A 26,542-nucleotide genomic window follows, 5' to 3' on the forward strand; every position below is an offset into this window, starting at 1 on the left:
TCCGTCTGTGCCAGCCTGCAGAGGTAGCAAAATTTCCCAGCCTGTCCCACAGAGCTCCAGCCCAGCCAGGCAGCTGCGGGGTGTCCGCCTCCGTGGAATAGTCCCATACCTCTTTTGGAACAAATGCAGACATCCTGCAGGGATGGAGAGCAAAATCCAAGCGATGGGGAGCTTTGGGGACTGCTGGGGGAATCAGGGAGCAGGTGGCAACAAGGTGACAGGGGTAGGCTTGGAGCAGGGTGAATGAAGAGCGTGCTGGCACAAGGAGCCAAGGGTTGTGTTGTGGCCGTTGCTGGATGCTGGAAGTTCTAGCTGGAGCGTGCACTGTGACATCACCGCCAGGAGTTCAGGCCCAGGCTGAAGTGGACAACGGAGACCGTAGAATGAATGATGGAATCCCTGGGTGCTTGGGCTTGGAAGGGACCCTAAAGACCATCTTGTTCCAAGCGGAGCAATCTTCGCCCAGAATAGGTTGCTCAGAGCCCCGCTCCCAGCTGGCCTTGGATGTTGCCAAGGATGGAGCATCCCCAGCCTCTGTGCACAGCCCGGGCCAGTGGCCCAGCAGCCGGAGTGGAAAAGAGCAGCTTCATTAGATCCAACTTCAAGCTCACTCCTGCAGTTGAAAGGCTTCTCCTCTCTGTGCCCATCTTTCCTAGAGCTGCAGGGAGGCCTCGCCAGCCCCCTTCTCTTTCCAGGCTGAGCATCCCCAGCCCCACACGGACAGCAGTCCGAAGCGTGGCAGTCAAGGCTAAAGGGTAGCAAATGGCTACATCAGGAAGTGAGAGATGGAAGCTTTTGGAGATGGAAGCTTTACCTCTAAATGTAGAAAAGAAAGAAAAGTGGAGGGGGAAATGGTGGGACTCTGGCTCTGTTCTAACTGGCGAAGATTTTCTTTTCTTCTTTTCTGTCGTGCTAACCCAAGTTTTGTTGTTTGAAAGGAGGTTTAGCAAAATATCCATCGTCTTCTCCACTGCTGAAACACTGAACAACATCTGGGCAGGCTGAGGATGCAGAGCAAAACCTGCAAATATCTACTGCTGATCGTGATCCTGGGGAATGCAGCTAAAGCCAGCCAAAAGCAATTTCTGGAAAGTCAAGCCTGCTTTACGTTTTCTGGAGTTTGCTTGTGCAAACTTCACCAGTCATTTCTAAAAAAGGAAAAGAAACTCCAAGCAAAAGAGAGAAAAACACAAAGAAACCAACCCAAAGAAACCAATCAAACAAACAGATAAAACACCCCCAATCAAACCAAAGGCAATGAGAAGTTAGGACTAGTTGTAAGGATATCACAGCAGGCGAATGGCTGCTTCCTACTTGGATCACCATCCAAAGCCACCTAGAACAACTTCTCCAAAACATATCCAACAGGACAAATGGAAAAAGTGATCCATGGCAGCTCTGCATTGTGGTGAAGGATGAGCATGCAGTGGTACAGATGCAGCACTGCCCACCCTCCAGGCTGCTGTTTGCTCTGCTGAAAGACTCTTGCAGGACTGTGGCCCCTCTCCATGCAATGGAAATCATTGCCACAGCTCTCAGTTGAGGCACTGGCATTTCCAGAGCCAGATTCAGGCACAATCCTACTGCCTGCTGAGCCTCTGGGAAAGGTGCTGAGCATCTTCAGGCCTAGAAGCACAAAAGAGCTCAGGCTCTCCCCGAACTGGGTTTTCAGGGCAGCTTTCCATATCTCTGCAAGATTTCTTCATCCCTCAACACGTCTGACTTTATTATGTCCAACGATGCATTTGGGTTTCTTCCGTCCTCTTGTGTGCCCGTGGGTAACCTTCCACGTGGATGAAGGAGATTGTGTACAGGACAATTGATTGCGGCATTGCCATTTGGCTTCACTGTCACTCAGTTGAACACGGTCCTTATCTAAGAAGGACTTCCAAGAAATGGGTAGGAGTTTTGGCTGTGAGAGGAGCAGAAAGCACATTTTCTACAGCAAATTGCTAGCTGATGCACTTTCCTCCCTGCCAAAATAGTGATTGCCATTCATCTTCCTGGGAAGAATGTAAAGACCCATTCAGAGATGCCAGGTTCAGCTGGCCTGTGGCTTAGTGTGCCTCATTTCACATGTCCAATTTCAAGGGCCACTAAAAGAGGCTCATGTTTGCCTTGCAACCCACAAGTGCTGTAGGTATTTCCAGGAGAAGAGGGAAAACATCGCTGTCCTGTGGTGTGGTAGAAATGCCACAACAACTGTGATTGTGTGAGCAAAGCCAGCCAGTGCTTTTTGGGGCAGCAGCAGCAGCTGAGAGTGTGGCAGAGCGGTTTTGATACTCTTTTTAGAATCCTGCAAACGTTGTTCCCGAAACAACCCACAGCTTTGCAAATGTGCCCGAAGAAAATGCAAAGAGAACTGGGGTGTGAAAATCAAAGACTGTTTATCTGTAGAAGAAAAGGAACAAGAATGAACTACACCACATATTTACACTGTAAGAATATTGGTAACAACAACAACAACAACAAACTATAGAACCTATTTACCTGAAAACAGCTCTAACAAAACTCTATGAAACGTATTTACAGGCAACTTAAACAAACTCTAAAACCTCTATCCTGAACACAACAACTGTAAAACGTATGTACAGCAGGGTGGCATCTGTGTCTGTGATGTCCCTAAGTCCTGGAAGAAAAACAAGTAGCACGGTCAGTGCAGTCAGGCACGGAAGGGTGTTCCATGTGCTGCCGGGCTGGGACACTGGCCCAGTGGGACTCTGCTGCCAGAAGGGAGCCTGGCTGGGGGCTGTGGCCCAGGCACTGGAACAGGGCTTGTGTGGCCCACAGCAAGCCCAGGCCAGGCCAGGGATGGCCAGCAGAATCCAGTGCATGGGCTAGCGTGTCCCTGAGCAGGGAGTGCCCAGCCCGGCCCCAGGCTGGCAGCAGGGGCCCCACTCTGCCTGTGGGGAGCACCTGCCTGTTCTGCTGCTGGCATCGGTCTTCATCCCAAGACCATGTCTTCCTCCTTGTCTTTTAGATCAATATCCATCTCTTCAATATAATCTTTCGTTTCCACCTCCATCTCTTCCTCTGTCTCGTACATATCCACATCCATCTCTTTCTCTCCAGTATCCTCTCCGTCCACTTCCATGGCTTCTTCTCTATCAGTCTGTGTATCGACGTCCGTCTCCTCCTCTCCGTCTGTGCCAGCCTGCAGAGGTAGCAAAATTTCCCAGCCTGTCCCACAGAGCTCCAGCCCAGCCAGGCAGCTGCGGGGTGTCCGCCTCCGTGGAATAGTACCATACCTCTTTTGGAACAAATGCAGACATCCTGCAGGGATGGAGAGCAAAATCCAAGCGATGGGGAGCTTTGGGGACTGCTGGGGGAATCAGGGAGCAGGTGGCAACAAGGTGACAGGGGTAGGCTTGGAGCAGGGTGAATGAAGAGCGTGCTGGCACAAGGAGCCAAGGGTTGTGTTGTGGCCGTTGCTGGATGCTGGAAGTTCTAGCTGGAGCGTACACTGTGACATCACCGCCAGGAGTTCAGGCCCAGGCTGAAGTGGACAACGGAGACCGTAGAATGAATGATGGAATCCCTGGGTGCTTGGGCTTGGAAGGGACCCTAAAGACCATCTTGTTCCAAGCGGAGCGATCTTCGCCCAGAATAGGTTGCTCAGAGCCCCGCTCCCAGCTGGCCTTGGATGTTGCCAAGGATGGAGCATCCCCAGCCTCTGTGCACAGCCCGGGCCAGTGGCCCAGCAGCCGGAGTGGAAAAGAGCAGCTTCATTAGATCCAACTTCAAGCTCACTCCTGCAGTTGAAAGGCTTCTCCTCTCTGTGCCCATCTTTCCTAGAGCTGCAGGGAGGCCTCGCCAGCCCCCTTCTCTTTCCAGGCTGAGCATCCCCAGCCCCACACGGACAGCAGTCCGATGCGTGGCAGTCAAGGCTAAAGGGTAGCAAATGGCTACATCAGGAAGTGAGAGATGGAAGCTTTTGGAGATGGAAGCTTTACCTCTAAATGTAGAAAAGAAAGAGAAGTGGAGGGGGAAATGGTGGGACTCTGGCTCTGTTCTAACTGGCGAAGATTTTCTTTTCTTCTTTTCTGTCGTGCTAACCCAAGTTTTGTTGTTTGAAAGGAGGTTTAGCAAAATATCCATCGTCTTCTCCACTGCTGAAACACTGAACAACACCTGGGCAGGCTGAGGATGCAGAGCAAAACCTGCAAATATCTACTGCTGATCGTGATCCTGGGGAATGCAGCTAAAGCCAGCCAAAAGCAATTTCTGGAAAGTCAAGCCTGCTCTACGTGTTCTGGAGTTTGGTTGTGCCAACTTCACCAGTCATTTCTAAAAAAGGAAAAGAAACTCCAAGCAAAACAGAGAAAAACACAAAGAAACCAACCCAAAGAAACCAATCAAACAAACAGATAAAACACCCCCAATCAAACCAAAGGCAATGAGAAGTTAGGACTAGTTGTAAGGATATCACAGCAGGCGAATGGCTGCTTCCTACTTGGATCACCATCCAAAGCCACCTAGAACAACTTCTCCAAAACGTATCCAACAGGAGAAATGGAAAAAGTGATCCATGGCAGCTCTGCATTGTGGTGAAGGATGAGCATGCAGTGGTCCAGATGCAGCACTGCCCACCCTCCAGGCTGCTGTTTGCTCTGCTGAAAGACTCTTGCAGGACTGTGGCCCCTCTCCATGCAATGGAAATCATTGCCACAGCTCTCAGTTGAGGCACTGGCATTTCCAGAGCCAGATTCAGGCACAATCCTACTGCCTGCTGAGCCTCTGGGAAAGGTGCTGAGCATCTTCAGGCCTAGAAGCACAAAAGAGCTCAGGCTCTCCCCGAACTGGGTTTTCAGGGCAGCTTTCCATATCTCTGCAAGATTTCTTCATCCCTCAACACGTCTGACTTTATTATGTCCAACGATGCATTTGGGTTTCTTCCGTCCTCTTGTGTGCCCGTGAGTAACCTTCCACGTGGATGAAGGAGATTGTGTACAGGACAATTGATTGCGGCATTGCCATTTGGCTTCACTGTCACTCAGTTGAACACGGTCCTTATCTAAGAAGGACTTCCAAGAAATGGGTAGGAGTTTTGGCTGTGAGAGGAGCAGAAAGCACATTTTCTACAGCAAATTGCTAGCTGATGCACTTTCCTCCCTGCCAAAATAGTGATTGCCATTCATCTTCCTGGGAAGAATGTAAAGACCCATTCAGAGATGCCAGGTTCAGCTGGCCTGTGGCTTTGTGTGCCTCATTTCACATGTCCAATTTCAAGGGCCACTAAAAGAGGCTCATGTTTGCCTTGCAACCCACAAGTGCTGTAGGTATTTCCAGGAGAAGAGGGAAAACATCGCTGTCCTGTGGTGTGGTAGAAATGCCACCACAACTGTGATTGTGTGAGCAAAGCCAGCCAGTGCTTTTTGGGGCAGCAGCAGCAGCTGAGAGTGTGGCAGAGCGGTTTTGATACTCTTTTTAGAATCCTGCAAACGTTGTTCCCGAAACAACCCACAGCTTTGCAAATGTGCCCGAAGAAAATGCAAAGAGAACTGGGGTGTGAAAATCAAAGACTGTTTATCTGTAGAAGAAAAGGAACAAGAATGAACTACACCACATATTTACACTGTAAGAATATTGGTAACAACAACAACAACAACAAACTATAGAACCTATTTACCTGAGAACAGCTCTAACAAAACTCTATGAAACGTATTTACAGGCAACTTAAACAAACTCTAAAACCTCTATCCTGAACACAACAACTGTAAAACGTATGTACAGCAGGGTGGCATCTGTGTCTGTGATGTCCCTAAGTCCTGGAAGAAAAACAAGTAGCACGGTCAGTGCAGTCAGGCACGGAAGGGTGTTCCATGTGCTGCCGGGCTGGGACACTGGCCCAGTGGGACTCTGCTGCCAGAAGGGAGCCTGGCTGGGGGCTGTGGCCCAGGCACTGGAACAGGGCTTGTGTGGCCCACAGCAAGCCCAGGCCAGGCCAGGGATGGCCAGCAGAATCCAGTGCATGGGCTAGCGTGTCCCTGAGCAGGGAGTGCCCAGCCCGGCCCCAGGCTGGCAGCAGGGGCCCCACTCTGCCTGTGGGGAGCACCTGCCTGTTCTGCTGCTGGCATCGGTCTTCATCCCAAGACCATGTCTTCCTCCTTGTCTTTTAGATCAATATCCATCTCTTCAATATAATCTTTCGTTTCCACCTCCATCTCTTCCTCTGTCTCGTACATATCCACATCCATCTCTTCCTCTCCAGTATCCTCTCCGTCCACTTCCATGGCTTCTTCTCTATCAGTCTGTGTATCGACGTCCGTCTCCTCCTCTCCGTCTGTGCCAGCCTGCAGAGGTAGCAAAATTTCCCAGCCTGTCCCACAGAGCTCCAGCCCAGCCAGGCAGCTGCGGGGTGTCCGCCTCCGTGGAATAGTCCCATACCTCTTTTGGAACAAATGCAGACATCCTGCAGGGATGGAGAGCAAAATCCAAGCGATGGGGAGCTTTGGGGACTGCTGGGGGAATCAGGGAGCAGGTGGCAACAAGGTGACAGGGGTAGGCTTGGAGCAGGGTGAATGAAGAGCGTGCTGGCACAAGGAGCCAAGGGTTGTGTTGTGGCCGTTGCTGGATGCTGGAAGTTCTAGCTGGAGCGTGCACTGTGACATCACCGCCAGGAGTTCAGGCCCAGGCTGAAGTGGACAACGGAGACCGTAGAATGAATGATGGAATCCCTGGGTGCTTGGGCTTGGAAGGGACCCTAAAGACCATCTTGTTCCAAGCGGAGCAATCTTCGCCCAGAATAGGTTGCTCAGAGCCCCGCTCCCAGCTGGCCTTGGATGTTGCCAAGGATGGAGCATCCCCAGCCTCTGTGCACAGCCCGGGCCAGTGGCCCAGCAGCCGGAGTGGAAAAGAGCAGCTTCATTAGATCCAACTTCAAGCTCACTCCTGCAGTTGAAAGGCTTCTCCTCTCTGTGCCCATCTTTCCTAGAGCTGCAGGGAGGCCTCGCCAGCCCCCTTCTCTTTCCAGGCTGAGCATCCCCAGCCCCACACGGACAGCAGTCCGATGCGTGGCAGTCAAGGCTAAAGGGTAGCAAATGGCTACATCAGGAAGTGAGAGATGGAAGCTTTTGGAGATGGAAGCTTTACCTCTAAATGTAGAAAAGAAAGAAAAGTGGAGGGGGAAATGGTGGGACTCTGGCTCTGTTCTAACTGGCGAAGATTTTCTTTTCTTCTTTTCTGTCGTGCTAACCCAAGTTTTGTTGTTTGAAAGGAGGTTTAGCAAAATATCCATCGTCTTCTCCACTGCTGAAACACTGAACAACACCTGGGCAGGCTGAGGATGCAGAGCAAAACCTGCAAATATCTACTGCTGATCGTGATCCTGGGGAATGCAGCTAAAGCCAGCCAAAAGCAATTTCTGGAAAGTCAAGCCTGCTTTACGTTTTCTGGAGATTGGTTGTGCAAACTTCACCAGTCATTTCTAAAAAAGGAAAAGAAACTCCAAGCAAAAGAGAGAAAAACACAAAGAAACCAACCCAAAGAAACCAATCAAACAAACAGATAAAACACCCCCAATCAAACCAAAGGCAATGAGAAGTTAGGACTAGTTGTAAGGATATCACAGCAGGCGAATGGCTGCTTCCTACTTGGATCACCATCCAAAGCCACCTAGAACAACTTCTCCAAAACATATCCAACAGGACAAATGGAAAAAGTGATCCATGGCAGCTCTGCATTGTGGTGAAGGATGAGCATGCAGTGGTCCAGATGCAGCACTGCCCACCCTCCAGGCTGCTGTTTGCTCTGCTGAAAGACTCTTGCAGGACTGTGGCCCCTCTCCATGCAATGGAAATCCTTGCCACAGCTCTCAGTTGAGGCACTGGCATTTCCAGAGCCAGATTCAGGCACAATCCTACTGCCTGCTGAGCCTCTGGGAAAGGTGCTGAGCATCTTCAGGCCTAGAAGCACAAAAGAGCTCAGGCTCTCCCCGAACTGGGTTTTCAGGGCAGCTTTCCATATCTCTGCAAGATTTCTTCATCCCTCAACACGTCTGACTTTATTATGTCCAACGATGCATTTGGGTTTCTTCCGTCCTCTTGTGTGCCCGTGGGTAACCTTCCACGTGGATGAAGGAGATTGTGTACAGGACAATTGATTGCGGCATTGCCATTTGGCTTCACTGTCACTCAGTTGAACACGGTCCTTATCTAAGAAGGACTTCCAAGAAATGGGTAGGAGTTTTGGCTGTGAGAGGAGCAGAAAGCACATTTTCTACAGCAAATTGCTAGCTGATGCACTTTCCTCCCTGCCAAAATAGTGATTGCCATTCATCTTCCTGGGAAGAATGTAAAGACCCATTCAGAGATGCCAGGTTCAGCTGGCCTGTGGCTTTGTGTACCTCATTTCACATGTCCAATTTCAAGGGCCACTAAAAGAGGCTCATGTTTGCCTTGCAACCCACAAGTGCTGTAGGTATTTCCAGGAGAAGAGGGAAAACATCGCTGTCCTGTGGTGTGGTAGAAATGCCACCACAACTGTGATTGTGTGAGCAAAGCCAGCCAGTGCTTTTTGGGGCAGCAGCAGCAGCTGAGAGTGTGGCAGAGCGGGTTTGATACTCTTTTTAGAATCCTGCAAACGTTGTTCCCGAAACAACCCACAGCGTTGCAAATGTGCCCGAAGAAAATGCAAAGAGAACTGGGGTGTGAAAATCAAAGACTGTTTATCTGTAGAAGAAAAGGAACAAGAATGAACTACACCACATATTTACACTGTAAGAATATTGGTAACAACAACAACAACAACCACAACAACAACAACAAACTATAGAACCTATTTACCTGAGAACAGCTCTAACAAAACTCTATGAAACGTATCTACAGGCAACTTAAACAAACTCTAAAACCTCTATCCTGAACACAACAACTGTAAAACGTATGTACAGCAGGGTGGCATCTGTGTCTGTGATGTCCCTAAGTCCTGGAAGAAAAACAAGTAGCACGGTCAGTGCAGTCTGGCACGGAAGGGTGTTCCATGTGCTGCCGGGCTGGGACACTGGCCCAGTGGGACTCTGCTGCCAGAAGGGAGCCTGGCTGGGGGCTGTGGCCCAGGCACTGGAACAGGACTTGTGTGGCCCACAGCAAGCCCAGGCCAGGCCAGGCATGGCCAGCAGAATCCAGTGCATGGGTTAGCGTGTCCCTGAGCAAGAAGTGCCCAGCCCGGCCCCAGGCTGGCAGCAGGGGCCCCACTCTGCCTGTGGGGAGCACCTGCCTGTTCTGCTGCTGGCATCGGTCTTCATCCCAAGACCATGTCTTCCTCCTTGTCTTTTAGATCAATATCCATCTCTTCAATAGAATCTTTCGTTTCCACCTCCATCTCTTCCTCTGTCTCGTACATATCCACATCCATCTCTTCCTCTCCAGTATCCTCTCCGTCCACTTCCATGGCTTCTTCTCTATCAGTCTGTGTATCGACGTCCGTCTCCTCCTCTCCGTCTGTGCCAGCCTGCAGAGGTAGCAAAATTTCCCAGCCTGTCCCACAGAGCTCCAGCCCAGCCAGGCAGCTGCGGGGTGTCCGCCTCCGTGGAATAGTCCCATACCTCTTTTGGAACAAATGCAGACATCCTGCAGGGATGGAGAGCAAAATCCAAGCGATGGGGAGCTTTGGGGACTGCTGGGGGAATCAGGGAGCAGGTGGCAACAAGGTGACAGGGGTAGGCTTGGAGCAGGGTGAATGAAGAGCGTGCTGGCACAAGGAGCCAAGGGTTGTGTTGTGGCCGTTGCTGGATGCTGGAAGTTCTAGCTGGAGCGTGCACTGTGACATCACCGCCAGGAGTTCAGGCCCAGGCTGAAGTGGACAACGGAGACCGTAGAATGAATGATGGAATCCCTGGGTGCTTGGGCTTGGAAGGGACCCTAAAGACCATCTTGTTCCAAGCGGAGCAATCTTCGCCCAGAATAGGTTGCTCAGAGCCCCGCTCCCAGCTGGCCTTGGATGTTGCCAAGGATGGAGCATCCCCAGCCTCTGTGCACAGCCCGGGCCAGTGGCCCAGCAGCCGGAGTGGAAAAGAGCAGCTTCATTAGATCCAACTTCAAGCTCACTCCTGCAGTTGAAAGGCTTCTCCTCTCTGTGCCCATCTTTCCTAGAGCTGCAGGGAGGCCTCGCCAGCCCCCTTCTCTTTCCAGGCTGAGCATCCCCAGCCCCACACGGACAGCAGTCCGATGCGTGGCAGTCAAGGCTAAAGGGTAGCAAATGGCTACATCAGGAAGTGAGAGATGGAAGCTTTTGGAGATGGAAGCTTTACCTCTAAATGTAGAAAAGAAAGAAAAGTGGAGGGGGAAATGGTGGGACTCTGGCTCTGTTCTAACTGGCGAAGATTTTCTTTTCTTCTTTTCTGTCGTGCTAACCCAAGTTTTGTTGTTTGAAAGGAGGTTTAGCAAAATATCCATCGTCTTCTCCACTGCTGAAACACTGAACAACACCTGGGCAGGCTGAGGATGCAGAGCAAAACCTGCAAATATCTACTGCTGATCGTGATCCTGGGGAATGCAGCTAAAGCCAGCCAAAAGCAATTTCTGGAAAGTCAAGCCTGCTTTACGTTTTCTGGAGATTGGTTGTGCAAACTTCACCAGTCATTTCTAAAAAAGGAAAAGAAACTCCAAGCAAAAGAGAGAAAAACACAAAGAAACCAACCCAAAGAAACCAATCAAACAAACAGATAAAACACCCCCAATCAAACCAAAGGCAATGAGAAGTTAGGACTAGTTGTAAGGATATCACAGCAGGCGAATGGCTGCTTCCTACTTGGATCACCATCCAAAGCCACCTAGAACAACTTCTCCAAAACATATCCAACAGGACAAATGGAAAAAGTGATCCATGGCAGCTCTGCATTGTGGTGAAGGATGAGCATGCAGTGGTACAGATGCAGCACTGCCCACCCTCCAGGCTGCTGTTTGCTCTGCTGAAAGACTCTTGCAGGACTGTGGCCCCTCTCCATGCAATGGAAATCATTGCCACAGCTCTCAGTTGAGGCACTGGCATTTCCAGAGCCAGATTCAGGCACAATCCTACTGCCTGCTGAGCCTCTGGGAAAGGTGCTGAGCATCTTCAGGCCTAGAAGCACAAAAGAGCTCAGGCTCTCCCCGAACTGGGTTTTCAGGGCAGCTTTCCATATCTCTGCAAGATTTCTTCATCCCTCAACACGTCTGACTTTATTATGTCCAACGATGCATTTGGGTTTCTTCCGTCCTCTTGTGTGCCCGTGGGTAACCTTCCACGTGGATGAAGGAGATTGTGTACAGGACAATTGATTGCGGCATTGCCATTTGGCTTCACTGTCACTCAGTTGAACACGGTCCTTATCTAAGAAGGACTTCCAAGAAATGGGTAGGAGTTTTGGCTGTGAGAGGAGCAGAAAGCACATTTTCTACAGCAAATTGCTAGCTGATGCACTTTCCTCCCTGCCAAAATAGTGATTGCCATTCATCTTCCTGGGAAGAATGTAAAGACCCATTCAGAGATGCCAGGTTCAGCTGGCCTGTGGCTTTGTGTACCTCATTTCACATGTCCAATTTCAAGGGCCACTAAAAGAGGCTCATGTTTGCCTTGCAACCCACAAGTGCTGTAGGTATTTCCAGGAGAAGAGGGAAAACATCGCTGTCCTGTGGTGTGGTAGAAATGCCACCACAACTGTGATTGTGTGAGCAAAGCCAGCCAGTGCTTTTTGGGGCAGCAGCAGCAGCTGAGAGTGTGGCAGAGCGGGTTTGATACTCTTTTTAGAATCCTGCAAACGTTGTTCCCGAAACAACCCACAGCGTTGCAAATGTGCCCGAAGAAAATGCAAAGAGAACTGGGGTGTGAAAATCAAAGACTGTTTATCTGTAGAAGAAAAGGAACAAGAATGAACTACACCACATATTTACACTGTAAGAATATTGGTAACAACAACAACAACAACCACAACAACAACAACAAACTATAGAACCTATTTACCTGAGAACAGCTCTAACAAAACTCTATGAAACGTATCTACAGGCAACTTAAACAAACTCTAAAACCTCTATCCTGAACACAACAACTGTAAAACGTATGTACAGCAGGGTGGCATCTGTGTCTGTGATGTCCCTAAGTCCTGGAAGAAAAACAAGTAGCACGGTCAGTGCAGTCTGGCACGGAAGGGTGTTCCATGTGCTGCCGGGCTGGGACACTGGCCCAGTGGGACTCTGCTGCCAGAAGGGAGCCTGGCTGGGGGCTGTGGCCCAGGCACTGGAACAGGACTTGTGTGGCCCACAGCAAGCCCAGGCCAGGCCAGGCATGGCCAGCAGAATCCAGTGCATGGGCTAGCGTGTCCCTGAGCAAGAAGTGCCCAGCCCGGCCCCAGGCTGGCAGCAGGGGCCCCACTCTGCCTGTGGGGAGCACCTGCCTGTTCTGCTGCTGGCATCGGTCTTCATCCCAAGACCATGTCTTCCTCCTTGTCTTTTAGATCAATATCCATCTCTTCAATAGAATCTTTCGTTTCCACCTCCATCTCTTCCTCTGTCTCGTACATATCCACATCCATCTCTTCCTCTCCAGTATCCTCTCCGTCCACTTCCATGGCTTCTTCTCTATCAGTCTGTGTATCGACGTCCGTCTCCTCCTCTCCGTCTGTGCCAGCCTGCAGAGGTAGCAAAATTTCCCACCCTGTCCCACAGAGCTCCAGCCCAGCCAGGCAGCTGCGGGGTGTCCGCCTCCGTGGAATAGTACCATACCTCTTTTGGAACAAATGCAAACATCCTGCAGGGATGGAGAGCAAAATCCAAGCGATGGGGAGCTTTGGGGACTGCTGGGGTAATCAGGGAGCAGGTGGCAACAAGGTGACAGGGGTAGGCTTGGAGCAGGGTGAATGAAGAGCGTGCTGGCACAAGGAGCCAAGGGTTGTGTTGTGGCCGTTGCTGGATGCTGGAAGTTCTAGCTGGAGCGTGCACTGTGACATCACCGCCAGGAGTTCAGGCCCAGGCTGAAGTGGACAACGGAGACCGTAGAATGAATGATGGAATCCCTGGGTGCTTGGGCTTGGAAGGGACCCTAAAGACCATCTTGTTCCAAGCGGAGCGATCTTCGCCCAGAAGAGGTTGCTCAGAGCCCCGCTCCCAGCTGGCCTTGGATGTTGCCAAGGATGGAGCATCCCCAGCCTCTGTGCACAGAGTGGGCCAGTGCTCCAGCAGCCGGAATGGAAAAGAGCAGCTTCATTAGATCCAACTTCAAGCTCACTCCTGCAGTTGAAAGGCTTCTCCTCTCTGTGCCCATCTTTCCTAGAGCTGCAGGGAGGCCTCGCCAGCCCCCTTCTCTTTCCAGGCTGAGCATCCCCAGCCCCACACGGACAGCAGTCCGATGCGTGGCAGTCAAGGCTAAAGGGTAGCAAATGGCTACATCAGGAAGTGAGAGATGGAAGCTTTTGGAGATGGAAGCTTTACCTCTAAATGTAGAAAAGAAAGAAAAGTGGAGGGGGAAATGGTGGGACTCTGGCTCTGTTCTAACTGGCGAAGATTTTCTTTTCTTCTTTTCTGTCGTGCTAACCCAAGTTTTGTTGTTTGAAAGGAGGTTTAGCAAAATATCCATCGTCTTCTCCACTGCTGAAACACTGAACAACACCTGGGCAGGCTGAGGATGCAGAGCAAAACCTGCAAATATCTACTGCTGATCGTGATCCTGGGGAATGCAGCTAAAGCCAGCCAAAAGCAATTTCTGGAAAGTCAAGCCTGCTCTACGTGTTCTGGAGTTTGGTTGTGCCAACTTCACCAGTCATTTCTAAAAAAGGAAAAGAAACTCCAAGCAAAACAGAGAAAAACACAAAGAAACCAACCCAAAGAAACCAATCAAACAAACAGATAAAACACCCCCAATCAAACCAAAGGCAATGAGAAGTTAGGACTAGTTGTAAGGATATCACAGCAGGCGAATGGCTGCTTCCTACTTGGATCACCATCCAAAGCCACCTAGAACAACTTCTCCAAAACGTATCCAACAGGAGAAATGGAAAAAGTGATCCATGGCAGCTCTGCATTGTGGTGAAGGATGAGCATGCAGTGGTCCAGATGCAGCACTGCCCACCCTCCAGGCTGCTGTTTGCTCTGCTGAAAGACTCTTGCAGGACTGTGGCCCCTCTCCATGCAATGGAAATCATTGCCACAGCTCTCAGTTGAGGCACTGGCATTTCCAGAGCCAGATTCAGGCACAATCCTACTGCCTGCTGAGCCTCTGGGAAAGGTGCTGAGCATCTTCAGGCCTAGAAGCACAAAAGAGCTCAGGCTCTCCCCGAACTGGGTTTTCAGGGCAGCTTTCCATATCTCTGCAAGATTTCTTCATCCCTCAACACGTCTGACTTTATTATGTCCAACGATGCATTTGGGTTTCTTCCGTCCTCTTGTGTGCCCGTGGGTAACCTTCCACGTGGATGAAGGAGATTGTGTACAGGACAATTGATTGCGGCATTGCCATTTGGCTTCACTGTCACTCAGTTGAACACGGTCCTTATCTAAGAAGGACTTCCAAGAAATGGGTAGGAGTTTTGGCTGTGAGAGGAGCAGAAAGCACATTTTCTACAGCAAATTGCTAGCTGATGCACTTTCCTCCCTGCCAAAATAGTGATTGCCATTCATCTTCCTGGGAAGAATGTAAAGACCCATTCAGAGATGCCAGGTTCAGCTGGCCTGTGGCTTAGTGTGCCTCATTTCACATGTCCAATTTCAAGGGCCACTAAAAGAGGCTCATGTTTGCCTTGCAACCCACAAGTGCTGTAGGTATTTCCAGGAGAAGAGGGAAAACATCGCTGTCCTGTGGTGTGGTAGAAATGCCAGCACAACTGTGATTGTGTGAGCAAAGCCAGCCAGTGCTTTTTGGGGCAGCAGCAGCAGCTGAGAGTGTGGCAGAGCGGTTTTGATACTCTTTTTAGAATCCTGCAAACGTTGTTCCCGAAACAACCCACAGCGTTGCAAATGTGCCCGAAGAAAATGCAAAGAGAACTGGGGTGTGAAAATCAAAGACTGTTTATCTGTAGAAGAAAAGGAACAAGAATGAACTACACCACATATTTACACTGTAAGAATATTGGTAACAACAACAACAACAACCACAACAACAACAACAAACTATAGAACCTATTTACCTGAGAACAGCTCTAACAAAACTCTATGAAACGTATCTACAGGCAACTTAAACAAACTCTAAAACCTCTATCCTGAACACAACAACTGTAAAACGTATGTACAGCAGGGTGGCATCTGTGTCTGTGATGTCCCTAAGTCCTGGAAGAAAAACAAGTAGCACGGTCAGTGCAGTCTGGCACGGAAGGGTGTTCCATGTGCTGCCGGGCTGGGACACTGGCCCAGTGGGACTCTGCTGCCAGAAGGGAGCCTGGCTGGGGGCTGTGGCCCAGGCACTGGAACAGGGCTTGTGTGGCCCACAGCAAGCCCAGGCCAGGCCAGGGATGGCCAGCAGAATCCAGTGCATGGGCTAGCGTGTCCCTGAGCAGGGAGTGCCCAGCCCGGCCCCAGGCTGGCAGCAGGGGCCCCACTCTGCCTGTGGGGAGCACCTGCCTGTTCTGCTGCTGGCATCGGTCTTCATCCCAAGACCATGTCTTCCTCCTTGTCTTTTAGATCAATATCCATCTCTTCAATAGAATCTTTCGTTTCCACCTCCATCTCTTCCTCTGTCTCGTACATATCCACATCCATCTCTTCCTCTCCAGTATCCTCTCCGTCCACTTCCATGGCTTCTTCTCTATCAGTCTGTGTATCGACGTCCGTCTCCTCCTCTCCGTCTGTGCCAGCCTGCAGAGGTAGCAAAATTTCCCAGCCTGTCCCACAGAGCTCCAGCCCAGCCAGGCAGCTGCGGGGTGTCCGCCTCCGTGGAATAGTCCCATACCTCTTTTGGAACAAATGCAGACATCCTGCAGGGATGGAGAGCAAAATCCAAGCGATGGGGAGCTTTGGGGACTGCTGGGGGAATCAGGGAGCAGGTGGCAACAAGGTGACAGGGGTAGGCTTGGAGCAGGGTGAATGAAGAGCGTGCTGGCACAAGGAGCCAAGGGTTGTGTTGTGGCCGTTGCTGGATGCTGGAAGTTCTAGCTGGAGCGTGCACTGTGTCATCACCGCCAGGAGTTCAGGCCCAGGCTGAAGTGGACAACGGAGACCGTAGAATGAATGATGGAATCCCTGGGTGCTTGGGCTTGGAAGGGACCCTAAAGACCATCTTGTTCCAAGCGGAGCAATCTTCGCCCAGAATAGGTTGCTCAGAGCCCCGCTCCCAGCTGGCCTTGGATGTTGCCAAGGATGGAGCATCCCCAGCCTCTGTGCACAGCCCGGGCCAGTGGCCCAGCAGCCGGAGTGGAAAAGAGCAGCTTCATTAGATCCAACTTCAAGCTCACTCCTGCAGTTGAAAGGCTTCTCCTCTCTGTGCCCATCTTTCCTAGAGCTGCAGGGAGGCCTCGCCAGCCCCCTTCTCTTTCCAGGCTGAGCATCCCCAGCCCCACACGGACAGCAGTCTGATGCGTGGCAGTCAAGGGTAAAGGGTAGCAAATGGCTACATCAGGAAGTGAGAGATGGAAGCTTTTGGAGATGGAAGCTTTACCTCTAAATGTAGAAAAGAAAGAAAAGTGGAGGGGGAAATGGTGGGACTCTGGCTCTGTTCTAACTGGCGAAGATTTTCTTTTCTTCTTTTCTGTCGTGCTAACCCAAGTTTTGTTGTTTGAAAGGAGGTTTAGCAAAATATCCATCGTCTTCTCCACTGCTGAAACACTGAACAACACCTGGGCAGGCTGAGGATGCAGAGCAAAACCTGCAAATATCTACTGCTGATCGTGATCCTGGGGAATGCAGCTAAAGCCAGCCAAAAGCAATTTCTGGAAAGTCAAGCCTGCTTTACGTTTTCTGGAGTTTGCTTGTGCAAACTTCACCAGTCATTTCTAAAAAAGGAAAAGAAACTCCAAGCAAAAGAGAGAAAAACACAAAGAAACCAACCCAAAGAAACCAATCAAACAAACAGATAAAACACCCCCAATCAAACCAAAGGCAATGAGAAGTTAGGACTAGTTGTAAGGATATCACAGCAGGCGAATGGCTGCTTCCTACTTGGATCACCATCCAAAGCCACCTAGAACAACTTCTCCAAAACATATCCAACAGGACAAATGGAAAAAGTGATCCATGGCAGCTCTGCATTGTGGTGAAAGATGAGCATGCAGTGGTACAGATGCAGCACTGCCCACCCTCCAGGCTGCTGTTTGCTCTGCTGAAAGACTCTTGCAGGACTGTGGCCCCTCTCCATGCAATGGAAATCATTGCCACAGCTCTCAGTTGAGGCACTGGCATTTCCAGAGCCAGATTCAGGCACAATCCTACTGCCTGCTGAGCCTCTGGGAAAGGTGCTGAGCATCTTCAGGCCTAGAAGCACAAAAGAGCTCAGGCTCTCCCCGAACTGGGTTTTCAGGGCAGCTTTCCATATCTCTGCAAGATTTCTTCATCCCTCAACACGTCTGACTTTATTATGTCCAACGATGCATTTGGGTTTCTTCCGTCCTCTTGTGTGCCCGTGGGTAACCTTCCACGTGGATGAAGGAGATTGTGTACAGGACAATTGATTGCGGCATTGCCATTTGGCTTCACTGTCACTCAGTTGAACACGGTCCTTATCTAAGAAGGACTTCCAAGAAATGGGTAGGAGTTTTGGCTGTGAGAGGAGCAGAAAGCACATTTTCTACAGCAAATTGCTAGCTGATGCACTTTCCTCCCTGCCAAAATAGTGATTGCCATTCATCTTCCTGGGAAGAATGTAAAGACCCATTCAGAGATGCCAGGTTCAGCTGGCCTGTGGCTTAGTGTGCCTCATTTCACATGTCCAGTTTCAAGGGCCACTAAAAGAGGCTCATGTTTGCCTTGCAACCCACAAGTGCTGTAGGTATTTCCAGGAGAAGAGGGAAAACATCGCTGTCCTGTGGTGTGGTAGAAATGCCACCACAACTGTGATTGTGTGAGCAAAGCCAGCCAGTGCTTTTTGGGGCAGCAGCAGCAGCTGAGAGTGTGGCAGAGCGGGTTTGATACTCTTTTTAGAATCCTGCAAACGTTGTTCCCGAAACAACCCACAGCGTTGCAAATGTGCCCGAAGAAAATGCAAAGAGAACTGGGGTGTGAAAATCAAAGACTGTTTATCTGTAGAAGAAAAGGAACAAGAATGAACTACACCACATATTTACACTGTAAGAATATTGGTAACAACAACAACAACAACCACAACAACAACAACAAACTATAGAACCTATTTACCTGAGAACAGCTCTAACAAAACTCTATGAAACGTATTTACAGGCAACTTAAACAAACTCTAAAACCTCTATCCTGAACACAACAACTGTAAAACGTATGTACAGCAGGGTGGCATCTGTGTCTGTGATGTCCCTAAGTCCTGGAAGAAAAACAAGTTGCACGGTCAGTGCAGTCAGGCACGGAAGGGTGTTCCATGTGCTGCCGGGCTGGGACACTGGCCCAGTGGGACTCTGCTGCCAGAAGGGAGCCTGGCTGGGGGCTGTGGCCCAGGCACTGGAACAGGACTTGTGTGGCCCACAGCAAGCCCAGGCCAGGCCAGGGATGGCCAGCAGAATGCAGTGCATGGGCTAGCGTGTCCCTGAGCAGGAAGTGCCCAGCCCGGCCCCAGGCTGGCAGCAGGGGCCCCACTCTGCCTGTGGGGAGCACCTGCCTGTTCTGCTGCTGGCATCGGTCTTCATCCCAAGACCATGTCTTCCTCCTTGTCTTTTAGATCAATATCCATCTCTTCAATATAATCTTTCGTTTCCACCTCCATCTCTTCCTCTGTCTCGTACATATCCACATCCATCTCTTCCTCTCCAGTATCCTCTCCGTCCACTTCCATGGCTTCTTCTCTATCAGTCTGTGTATCGACGTCCGTCTCCTCCTCTCGGTCTGTGCCAGCCTGCAGAGGTAGCAAAATTTCCCAGCCTGTCCCACAGAGCTCCAGCCCAGCCAGGCAGCTGCGGGGTGTCCGCCTCCGTGGAATAGTCCCATACCTCTTTTGGAACAAATGCAGACATCCTGCAGGGATGGAGAGCAAAATCCAAGCGATGGGGAGCTTTGGGGACTGCTGGGGGAATCAGGGAGCAGGTGGCAACAAGGTGACAGGGGTAGGCTTGGAGCAGGGTGAATGAAGAGCGTGCTGGCACAAGGAGCCAAGGGTTGTGTTGTGGCCGTTGCTGGATGCTGGAAGTTCTAGCTGGAGCGTGCACTGTGACATCACCGCCAGGAGTTCAGGCCCAGGCTGAAGTGGACAACGGAGACCGTAGAATGAATGATGGAATCCCTGGGTGCTTGGGCTTGGAAGGGACCCTAAAGACCATCTTGTTCCAAGCGGAGCGATCTTCGCCCAGAATAGGTTGCTCAGAGCCCCGCTCCCAGCTGGCCTTGGATGTTGCCAAGGATGGAGCATCCCCAGCCTCTGTGCACAGCCCGGGCCAGTGGCCCAGCAGCCGGAGTGGAAAAGAGCAGCTTCATTAGATCCAACTTCAAGCTCACTCCTGCAGTTGAAAGGCTTCTCCTCTCTGTGCCCATCTTTCCTAGAGCTGCAGGGAGGCCTCGCCAGCCCCCTTCTCTTTCCAGGCTGAGCATCCCCAGCCCCACACGGACAGCAGTCCGATGCGTGGCAGTCAAGGCTAAAGGGTAGCAAATGGCTACATCAGGAAGTGAGAGATGGAAGCTTTTGGAGATGGAAGCTTTACCTCTAAATGTAGAAAAGAAAGAGAAGTGGAGGGGGAAATGGTGGGACTCTGGCTCTGTTCTAACTGGCGAAGATTTTCTTTTCTTCTTTTCTGTCGTGCTAACCCAAGTTTTGTTGTTTGAAAGGAGGTTTAGCAAAATATCCATCGTCTTCTCCACTGCTGAAACACTGAACAACATCTGGGCAGGCTGAGGATGCAGAGCAAAACCTGCAAATATCTACTGCTGATCGTGATCCTGGGGAATGCAGCTAAAGCCAGCCAAAAGCAATTTCTGGAAAGTCAAGCCTGCTCTACGTGTTCTGGAGTTTGGTTGTGCCAACTTCACCAGTCATTTCTAAAAAAGGAAAAGAAACTCCAAGCAAAACAGAGAAAAACACAAAGAAACCAACCCAAAGAAACCAATCAAACAAACAGATAAAACACCCCCAATCAAACCAAAGGCAATGAGAAGTTAGGACTAGTTGTAAGGATATCACAGCAGGCGAATGGCTGCTTCCTACTTGGATCACCATCCAAAGCCACCTAGAACAACTTCTCCAAAACGTATCCAACAGGAGAAATGGAAAAAGTGATCCATGGCAGCTCTGCATTGTGGTGAAGGATGAGCATGCAGTGGTCCAGATGCAGCACTGCCCACCCTCCAGGCTGCTGTTTGCTCTGCTGAAAGACTCTTGCAGGACTGTGGCCCCTCTCCATGCAATGGAAATCATTGCCACAGCTCTCAGTTGAGGCACTGGCATTTCCAGAGCCAGATTCAGGCACAATCCTACTGCCTGCTGAGCCTCTGGGAAAGGTGCTGAGCATCTTCAGGCCTAGAAGCACAAAAGAGCTCAGGCTCTCCCCGAACTGGGTTTTCAGGGCAGCTTTCCATATCTCTGCAAGATTTCTTCATCCCTCAACACGTCTGACTTTATTATGTCCAACGATGCATTTGGGTTTCTTCCGTCCTCTTGTGTGCCCGTGAGTAACCTTCCACGTGGATGAAGGAGATTGTGTACAGGACAATTGATTGCGGCATTGCCATTTGGCTTCACTGTCACTCAGTTGAACACGGTCCTTATCTAAGAAGGACTTCCAAGAAATGGGTAGGAGTTTTGGCTGTGAGAGGAGCAGAAAGCACATTTTCTACAGCAAATTGCTAGCTGATGCACTTTCCTCCCTGCCAAAATAGTGATTGCCATTCATCTTCCTGGGAAGAATGTAAAGACCCATTCAGAGATGCCAGGTTCAGCTGGCCTGTGGCTTTGTGTGCCTCATTTCACATGTCCAATTTCAAGGGCCACTAAAAGAGGCTCATGTTTGCCTTGCAACCCACAAGTGCTGTAGGTATTTCCAGGAGAAGAGGGAAAACATCGCTGTCCTGTGGTGTGGTAGAAATGCCACCACAACTGTGATTGTGTGAGCAAAGCCAGCCAGTGCTTTTTGGGGCAGCAGCAGCAGCTGAGAGTGTGGCAGAGCGGTTTTGATACTCTTTTTAGAGTCCTGCAAACGTTGTTCCCGAAACAACCCACAGCTTTGCAAATGTGCCCGAAGAAAATGCAAAGAGAACTGGGGTGTGAAAATCAAAGACTGTTTATCTGTAGAAGAAAAGGAACAAGAATGAACTACACCACATATTTACACTGTAAGAATATTGGTAACAACAACAACAACAACAAACTATAGAACCTATTTACCTGAGAACAGCTCTAACAAAACTCTATGAAACGTATTTACAGGCAACTTAAACAAACTCTAAAACCTCTATCCTGAACACAACAACTGTAAAACGTATGTACAGCAGGGTGGCATCTGTGTCTGTGATGTCCCTAAGTCCTGGAAGAAAAACAAGTAGCACGGTCAGTGCAGTCAGGCACGGAAGGGTGTTCCATGTGCTGCCGGGCTGGGACACTGGCCCAGTGGGACTCTGCTGCCAGAAGGGAGCCTGGCTGGGGGCTGTGGCCCAGGCACTGGAACAGGGCTTGTGTGGCCCACAGCAAGCCCAGGCCAGGCCAGGGATGGCCAGCAGAATCCAGTGCATGGGCTAGCGTGTCCCTGAGCAGGGAGTGCCCAGCCCGGCCCCAGGCTGGCAGCAGGGGCCCCACTCTGCCTGTGGGGAGCACCTGCCTGTTCTGCTGCTGGCATCGGTCTTCATCCCAAGACCATGTCTTCCTCCTTGTCTTTTAGATCAATATCCATCTCTTCAATATAATCTTTCGTTTCCACCTCCATCTCTTCCTCTGTCTCGTACATATCCACATCCATCTCTTCCTCTCCAGTATCCTCTCCGTCCACTTCCATGGCTTCTTCTCTATCAGTCTGTGTATCGACGTCCGTCTCCTCCTCTCCGTCTGTGCCAGCCTGCAGAGGTAGCAAAATTTCCCAGCCTGTCCCACAGAGCTCCAGCCCAGCCAGGCAGCTGCGGGGTGTCCGCCTCCGTGGAATAGTCCCATACCTCTTTTGGAACAAATGCAGACATCCTGCAGGGATGGAGAGCAAAATCCAAGCGATGGGGAGCTTTGGGGACTGCTGGGGGAATCAGGGAGCAGGTGGCAACAAGGTGACAGGGGTAGGCTTGGAGCAGGGTGAATGAAGAGCGTGCTGGCACAAGGAGCCAAGGGTTGTGTTGTGGCCGTTGCTGGATGCTGGAAGTTCTAGCTGGAGCGTGCACTGTGACATCACCGCCAGGAGTTCAGGCCCAGGCTGAAGTGGACAACGGAGACCGTAGAATGAATGACGGAATCCCTGGGTGCTTGGGCTTGGAAGGGACCCTAAAGACCATCTTGTTCCAAGCGGAGCGATCTTCGCCCAGAATAGGTTGCTCAGAGCCCCGCTCCCAGCTGGCCTTGGATGTTGCCAAGGATGGAGCATCCCCAGCCTCTGTGCACAGCCCGGGCCAGTGGCCCAGCAGCCGGAGTGGAAAAGAGCAGCTTCATTAGATCCAACTTCAAGCTCACTCCTGCAGTTGAAAGGCTTCTCCTCTCTGTGCCCATCTTTCCTAGAGCTGCAGGGAGGCCTCGCCAGCCCCCTTCTCTTTCCAGGCTGAGCATCCCCAGCCCCACACGGACAGCAGTCCGATGCGTGGCAGTCAAGGCTAAAGGGTAGCAAATGGCTACATCAGGAAGTGAGAGATGGAAGCTTTTGGAGATGGAAGCTTTACCTCTAAATGTAGAAAAGAAAGAAAAGTGGAGGGGGAAATGGTGGGACTCTGGCTCTGTTCTAACTGGCGAAGATTTTCTTTTCTTCTTTTCTGTCGTGCTAACCCAAGTTTTGTTGTTTGAAAGGAGGTTTAGCAAAATATCCATCGTCTTCTCCACTGCTGAAACACTGAACAACACCTGGGCAGGCTGAGGATGCAGAGCAAAACCTGCAAATATCTACTGCTGATCGTGATCCTGGGGAATGCAGCTAAAGCCAGCCGAAAGCAATTTCTGGAAAGTCAAGCCTGCTTTACGTTTTCTGGAGATTGGTTGTGCAAACTTCACCAGTCATTTCTAAAAAAGGAAAAGAAACTCCAAGCAAAACAGAGAAAAACACAAAGAAACCAACCCAAAGAAACCAATCAAACAAACAGATAAAACACCCCCAATCAAACCAAAGGCAATGAGAAGTTAGGACTAGTTGTAAGGATATCACAGCAGGCGAATGGCTGCTTCCTACTTGGATCACCATCCAAAGCCACCTAGAACAACTTCTCCAAAACATATCCAACAGGACAAATGGAAAAAGTGATCCATGGCAGCTCTGCATTGTGGTGAAGGATGAGCATGCAGTGGTCCAGATGCAGCACTGCCCACCCTCCAGGCTGCTGTTTGCTCTGCTGAAAGACTCTTGCAGGACTGTGGCCCCTCTCCATGCAATGGAAATCATTGCCACAGCTCTCAGTTGAGGCACTGGCATTTCCAGAGCCAGATTCAGGCACAATCCTACTGCCTGCTGAGCCTCTGGGAAAGGTGCTGAGCATCTTCAGGCCTAGAAGCACAAAAGAGCTCAGGCTCTCCCCGAACTGGGTTTTCAGGGCAGCTTTCCATATCTCTGCAAGATTTCTTCATCCCTCAACACGTCTGACTTTATTATGTCCAACGATGCATTTGGGTTTCTTCCGTCCTCTTGTGTGCCCGTGAGTAACCTTCCACGTGGATGAAGGAGATTGTGTACAGGACAATTGATTGCGGCATTGCCATTTGGCTTCACTGTCACTCAGTTGAACACGGTCCTTATCTAAGAAGGACTTCCAAGAAATGGGTAGGAGTTTTGGCTGTGAGAGGAGCAGAAAGCACATTTTCTACAGCAAATTGCTAGCTGATGCACTTTCCTCCCTGCCAAAATAGTGATTGCCATTCATCTTCCTGGGAAGAATGTAAAGACCCATTCAGAGATGCCAGGTTCAGCTGGCCTGTGGCTTAGTGTGCCTCATTTCACATGTCCAATTTCAAGGGCCACTAAAAGAGGCTCATGTTTGCCTTGCAACCCACAAGTGCTGTAGGTATTTCCAGGAGAAGAGGGAAAACATCGCTGTCCTGTGGTGTGGTAGAAATGCCAGCACAACTGTGATTGTGTGAGCAAAGCCAGCCAGTGCTTTTTGGGGCAGCAGCAGCAGCTGAGAGTGTGGCAGAGCGGTTTTGATACTCTTTTTAGAATCCTGCAAACGTTGTTCCCGAAACAACCCACAGCGTTGCAAATGTGCCCGAAGAAAATGCAAAGAGAACTGGGGTGTGAAAATCAAAGACTGTTTATCTGTAGAAGAAAAGGAACAAGAATGAACTACACCACATATTTACACTGTAAGAATATTGGTAACAACAACAACAACAACAAACTATAGAACCTATTTACCTGAGAACAGCTCTAACAAAACTCTATGAAACGTATTTACAGGCAACTTAAACAAACTCTAAAACCTCTATCCTGAACACAACAACTGTAAAACGTATGTACAGCAGGGTGGCATCTGTGTCTGTGATGTCCCTAAGTCCTGGAAGAAAAACAAGTAGCACGGTCAGTGCAGTCAGGCACGGAAGGGTGTTCCATGTGCTGCCGGGCTGGGACACTGGCCCAGTGGGACTCTGCTGCCAGAAGGGAGCCTGGCTGGGGGCTGTGGCCCAGGCACTGGAACAGGGCTTGTGTGGCCCACAGCAAGCCCAGGCCAGGCCAGGGATGGCCAGCAGAATCCAGTGCATGGGCTAGCGTGTCCCTGAGCAGGGAGTGCCCAGCCCGGCCCCAGGCTGGCAGCAGGGGCCCCACTCTGCCTGTGGGGAGCACCTGCCTGTTCTGCTGCTGGCATCGGTCTTCATCCCAAGACCATGTCTTCCTCCTTGTCTTTTAGATCAATATCCATCTCTTCAATATAATCTTTCGTTTCCACCTCCATCTCTTCCTCTGTCTCGTACATATCCACATCCATCTCTTCCTCTCCAGTATCCTCTCCGTCCACTTCCATGGCTTCTTCTCTATCAGTCTGTGTATCGACGTCCGTCTCCTCCTCTCCGTCTGTGCCAGCCTGCAGAGGTAGCAAAATTTCCCAGCCTGTCCCACAGAGCTCCAGCCCAGCCAGGCAGCTGCGGGGTGTCCGCCTCCGTGGAATAGTCCCATACCTCTTTTGGAACAAATGCAGACATCCTGCAGGGATGGAGAGCAAAATCCAAGCGATGGGGAGCTTTGGGGACTGCTGGGGGAATCAGGGAGCAGGTGGCAACAAGGTGACAGGGGTAGGCTTGGAGCAGGGTGAATGAAGAGCGTGCTGGCACAAGGAGCCAAGGGTTGTGTTGTGGCCGTTGCTGGATGCTGGAAGTTCTAGCTGGAGCGTGCACTGTGACATCACCGCCAGGAGTTCAGGCCCAGGCTGAAGTGGACAACGGAGACCGTAGAATGAATGATGGAATCCCTGGGTGCTTGGGCTTGGAAGGGACCCTAAAGACCATCTTGTTCCAAGCGGAGCAATCTTCGCCCAGAATAGGTTGCTCAGAGCCCCGCTCCCAGCTGGCCTTGGATGTTGCCAAGGATGGAGCATCCCCAGCCTCTGTGCACAGCCCGGGCCAGTGGCCCAGCAGCCGGAGTGGAAAAGAGCAGCTTCATTAGATCCAACTTCAAGCTCACTCCTGCAGTTGAAAGGCTTCTCCTCTCTGTGCCCATCTTTCCTAGAGCTGCAGGGAGGCCTCGCCAGCCCCCTTCTCTTTCCAGGCTGAGCATCCCCAGCCCCACACGGACAGCAGTCCGATGCGTGGCAGTCAAGGCTAAAGGGTAGCAAATGGCTACATCAGGAAGTGAGAGATGGAAGCTTTTGGAGATGGAAGCTTTACCTCTAAATGTAGAAAAGAAAGAAAAGTGGAGGGGGAAATGGTGGGACTCTGGCTCTGTTCTAACTGGCGAAGATTTTCTTTTCTTCTTTTCTGTCGTGCTAACCCAAGTTTTGTTGTTTGAAAGGAGGTTTAGCAAAATATCCATCGTCTTCTCCACTGCTGAAACACTGAACAACACCTGGGCAGGCTGAGGATGCAGAGCAAAACCTGCAAATATCTACTGCTGATCGTGATCCTGGGGAATGCAGCTAAAGCCAGCCGAAAGCAATTTCTGGAAAGTCAAGCCTGCTTTACGTTTTCTGGAGATTGGTTGTGCAAACTTCACCAGTCATTTCTAAAAAAGGAAAAGAAACTCCAAGCAAAACAGAGAAAAACACAAAGAAACCAACCCAAAGAAACCAATCAAACAAACAGATAAAACACCCCCAATCAAACCAAAGGCAATGAGAAGTTAGGACTAGTTGTAAGGATATCACAGCAGGCGAATGGCTGCTTCCTACTTGGATCACCATCCAAAGCCACCTAGAACAACTTCTCCAAAACATATCCAACAGGA

General features: G+C 50.5%; 2 long non-coding RNA genes across 2 annotated transcripts; both read right to left on the minus strand.

The window, feature by feature from the left end:
- Positions 1-2,368: 2,368 nt before the first annotated feature.
- On the minus strand, positions 2,369-7,770 carry LOC147650469 (uncharacterized). The gene is made up of 6 exons (XR_015276234.1): positions 6,388-7,770; positions 6,060-6,293; positions 5,630-5,768; positions 3,249-5,530; positions 2,921-3,154; positions 2,369-2,629 (listed from the first exon to the last, which is right to left on the minus strand). It is a non-coding gene; the product is annotated as an uncharacterized LOC147650469 (long non-coding RNA).
- An 878-nt stretch (positions 7,771-8,648) lies between these two features.
- Positions 8,649-26,197, minus strand: LOC147650470 (uncharacterized). The gene is made up of 11 exons (XR_015276233.1): positions 25,282-26,197; positions 24,954-25,187; positions 24,234-24,662; positions 20,231-21,096; positions 15,850-17,076; positions 15,522-15,755; positions 12,696-15,230; positions 12,368-12,601; positions 9,542-12,076; positions 9,214-9,447; positions 8,649-8,922 (listed from the first exon to the last, which is right to left on the minus strand). It is a non-coding gene; the product is annotated as an uncharacterized LOC147650470 (long non-coding RNA).
- Between the last annotated feature and the right edge of the window lie 345 nt (positions 26,198-26,542).

This window comes from Cyanistes caeruleus, chromosome 14 (genome assembly GCF_971803275.1).
Source record: "Cyanistes caeruleus chromosome 14, bCyaCae1.hap1.1, whole genome shotgun sequence".
NCBI classification, from domain to species: domain Eukaryota; kingdom Metazoa; phylum Chordata; class Aves; order Passeriformes; family Paridae; genus Cyanistes; species Cyanistes caeruleus.